The sequence below is a fragment of the Theropithecus gelada genome, chromosome 13 (assembly GCF_003255815.1).
Source record: "Theropithecus gelada isolate Dixy chromosome 13, Tgel_1.0, whole genome shotgun sequence".
NCBI lineage: Eukaryota > Metazoa > Chordata > Mammalia > Primates > Cercopithecidae > Theropithecus > Theropithecus gelada.
The window spans coordinates 15,357,728-15,361,865 of record NC_037681.1 but is presented as its reverse complement, the minus strand read 5'-3'; the positions used below and the strand labels follow the sequence as shown (position 1 = coordinate 15,361,865).

The 4,138-nt window shown below is 46.6% G+C and overlaps 1 pseudogene; it reads right to left on the bottom strand.

Moving 5' to 3' along the window:
- Nucleotides 1–2,161: 2,161 nt before the first annotated feature.
- Nucleotides 2,162–3,616, bottom strand: LOC112605364 (annotated as a pseudogene).
- Between the last annotated feature and the right edge of the window lie 522 nt (nt 3,617–4,138).

Sequence of the window (4,138 nt, the reverse complement as noted above, 5' to 3'; positions counted from 1 at the left end):
AAGGAATAAAAGCCTGTAACGTTGGCCCCTCAGCTTACGGAAGTTGTGGGGAGTTTTTTGTGCTAGAAAGTCGTGCCTTTCACTGAGCCCCCAGCTTTAAGCAGTTTCATAAGTAGATGTTAACAACTGTGTTCCAGTCCCGGCTGGTTCTCACACACCCCAGCCAGGAAGAGCCTGGCCAGATCATCTCCCCAGGAAACGTGGAATGATAGTACCCGGGGAGCTGCTGGGAGCTGGGGAACCTGCAACTCTTCCTCCTGTGAGGAAACAGGACCGTAAGTCAGCGTCCTGTGTCTACAGCGCCTGCCCCATCTGCGCTCACCTGGGAAAGCGGCTCCCCTCCCTCCCCTCCCTCCCCTCCCTCGGCGCTGGGCATTTTTCCCACGTGGATCCACTAGATGGCCTGCAACGAACACAGTGACTGTGAGGAGGCCTGTGCTGGAAAAGGAAATACTTCCTTGCTTATCTATTTGTTTGTTTGCTTTGTCACTCACCATTTGTCCTCATAAATCCTTTCAAGTAAAACTGATATTAAAAACCAATAACTTGCACATTCAAGAGCAGGAAAAGGGCTACGGCAGAGTTGAATCTGTGGGTCTTCAGGCAGAGATTTCTGATTGTTGGCAAAATAATCAGAAATTGTTTTGTCGAATTGATTTCTGAGTGTTAGCATTTTGTTCATTACAACATAACTCTGCATAGAAAGAAATGAATAATTAAATAATTCTAAGGGCTTAATAAGTATCTTTTAAACTGCTTCAAATAAAGAGAAATGACAAGACCTAGTACTGGTAAGTGTGAGATAGAGCAGGCTCATTTGCACATCACTGGTGCCCTACACATCATAGTGGTTTTTGCAAACAATGTGGCCTTTGCTGTAAGAGCAGTGAGACGGCTGGGCGTGGTGGCTCACGCCTGTAATCCCAACACTTTGGGAGGCTGAGGCAGGCGGATCACTTGAGCTCAGGAGTTAGAGACCAGCCTGGCCAACATGGCAAAACCCCATCTCTACAAAAAATTTTAGGAATTAGCCAACTGTGGTGGTGTGCACCTGTAGTCAGGAGGCTGAGGTGGGAGGATCGCTTGAGCCTGGGAGGTGGAGGTTGCAGTGAGCTGAGATCATGCCACTGCACTCCAGCCTGGGCAACAGAGCCAGACTCTGTCTCAAAAAAAAAAAAAAAAGAAAAAGAAAAAGCCATGAGATAACTCATACTCTTTAACCAGGAAGCTTTGAGGAAATATGTAAAAGTTAGAGAAAAACAATTGGTATTGAAATGTCCAGGTTGCTGCTATTCTATTTGTAGTAACAAAAACTTGGAAATAATTTGCAGAACAACAATAGGGGAATGACTTAGTCAACTGCAGTATATCAATATAATAGGTGAAATTTAAAAGAGTGGTAAGTGTGAGCTCTGCCTGTACCTGTGCATGTAAAGCCATGTTTGTTTTTTGTTTTTGTTTTTTTTTTAAAGGTCCAGTCTTATTCTTTATTTAAAGCACAGGCCTGGCATGGCGGCTCATGCCTGTAATCCCAGCACTTTTGGAGGCCGAGGTGGGCAGATCACTTGAGCCTCAGGAGTTTGAGAGACCAGCCTGGGCAACATGGCGAAACCCCCATCTCTAAGAAAAAAATTTACAGCACAGTTCAAAGTCATTAAATCATTAAATCCAGTACAAAAGAAATGGCTCCCATTTCCTGGACTGGCATCAGACATCCTACCAGCTGCAATGACATCATTTTTATCTATCGTCTGCTTTTCCTTTTCGGGGGGCGGGGGAGGGTGGGGACTTATAAATGGGTCAAAGAGACTTCAACCTCAAAACCAAGGAGAAATCCCTGCTTGCAGAGAAACACAGGAAATGACTCTTTCTCTGTGAAAGGCAGTCAGGAACTCTGCTCCAGTGGTGAAGGCCACTGATGGTGTGGGAGAGCGATCAGGAAGAGAATCTTCCTGGAGGTGGTACACAGTCAGCAGGAGCCCAGGAAATCACACTCCTGGGATGGCTGCTGTCACCACCATCACCCTCTCTTCTGTCTCCCCTCCGTGCCATCAGATTGAGTGAGGAACAAGGGAAAGTAACTACATGTAGAAAACGGAAGTGAACAGGAATGTGGGTGGTGTGAACATAAAAGAAGAAACTAAAAACGATCAAAAGTTTCTCAGCACTGCTTTCCTGCACTGTGGTGGAACTCTCTGATCCATCTCTTCATGTGTCTAACTTCCAGAGAGGGGGCTAACAGCACAGACGCGGGACTGAAGGCCCACGTTCGCTCAGAGATCTAAACGGGCCCCTCTGAGATGGTGGTGAGATGGCTCCACTGAAGTTGGCTCAGAGATCTAAACGGTGGGTCCCTCGGAGTCGGTGACTGCAACCAAGGTGTCTGTGATGTCCTTGGTTACTCCACCTCCTGACCGGGGATCTAGTTTACCATTGCTGAAAACGATGTCTATGTGCGAACTAATGTTTTTGCCTCCATACACAGCAGTGATCCAGGAGGGCCTTGGTCTCACATCCCACTGTTTAAAACAGTTATCAGAAAACTCCTTCAGGTTCCACGAGTGAAGTTCAAACAGGCCATCAATACAAAAAGGGATGACTATTTCTGTGCAGGCCTGATAACTCCAACCCAGGAATCCCAGACTGCTAGTTCTTGCCTCTAAACTATTCAGGCATGTCACCTGACCTAAGTAATATGCACTCACAGCTGGGAAAATATTCTGCAGCAGCAACGAATCCGATATATTGGGTGTTTTCAAATAGTGGCACATGACCTCGATAGACCAAGCAGGCAAATGCTATAAAAAGTTAGGTGCATGAGGATAGCTCACCACTGCACGTCACCCAGGTTTCAGAGATCCAGTCTTTCAAAGGTCTTGCGTCAGGAAACCATTGCAAACTACCACCCATATTTGAGAGTCGATTAACGGCGTCCCAGGACCTGCGGAGGTTCTCTGAACAATATAGAACACCTTTCCTAAAATCTGTAGTTACGATCTTCATAAATACACCAGAAGGTATCAAATCCTTAAACTGCCAGATAAGGGCAGAAATTGCAAGAGCTCCAACTAGGGTATTTCGTGCTGAACTAGGCTGCAAGCATGCCACCACAGGGGCCCTAGAGGGCCATGACAGGGCGATTTTCAGCTCCTAGGATTGTTCTTTTCAAGTGTTTGATTAGCTCTGCAAAATCAGCCAGAGCTTTTTCTGATGGCAGGAGATCCTAGTGTCCAGAATCCTGGAACGGGTCATCACAGGGCAGGGATTCTCCACAGTATCACTGTTCCGCATATACCAACATAGCTTTCAGTTCCTCAGCCCCATCCCACATGAACCATGTATTATTGCAGAACCAGATGATGTCCCCATCATCTTTCTTCCAGTATTTATCAGCTATTAGATACTGCTGTTAAAAAGTTTTCACAGTATTAAATCCAAAATGGTCAACCTTCTGAGGGAAGTGGAGAACCAAGCCGTTCTTGGCAACGGCCAGGTGGGATGTGGGGTTGGCTGGTGAGTGCAGGCTGCCGAGAGCCCTTAAGGCCAGCTGGAGGGCTGTGGTGGTCCAGGGCACCAGGAAAGCCAGGAGCAGGAGCAGGAGGGCTTGGTGGCCCATGGCTAGGCTAGTGGCTGCCGTGCATGGCTAAAGCCATATTAAGTGAATGTTTTCTCTATTTAAAAAGAAATTTTCTAGTTTTGAGGCTGAGTTTAAGAACAGGTTGTTTTTCTCTGAGTAAGCCCTTAGACAACAAAATATCACCAGATAAGAGTTAAACAAAAGTAAACTCAACAGCTGCCTTCCACCTAGAGCCAGGGAGGGAGTGGACAGCCCCCAGACTGGGGAGAATATAGGGCAGATTTATGGAAAAGGGAGCTGGGAAATGTCTTCGATGGCTTGAGCTGTTATAACAAAATACCATAGACTGTATGGCTTTAACAATGGAAATTTATTTCTCATAGTTCTAGTGGCCGGAAGTCCAAGATCAAGGTTCTGGCTGATGTGGTTCCTCGAGAGGGACTGCTTCCTGGCTTGCAGATGGCCACCATCTCGCTGTGTCCCTACATGCAGAGGATGGGGGATCTGATGTCTCTTCTCTTCTTATAAGAACACGAATTCCATCCTCACGACCTCATCTAA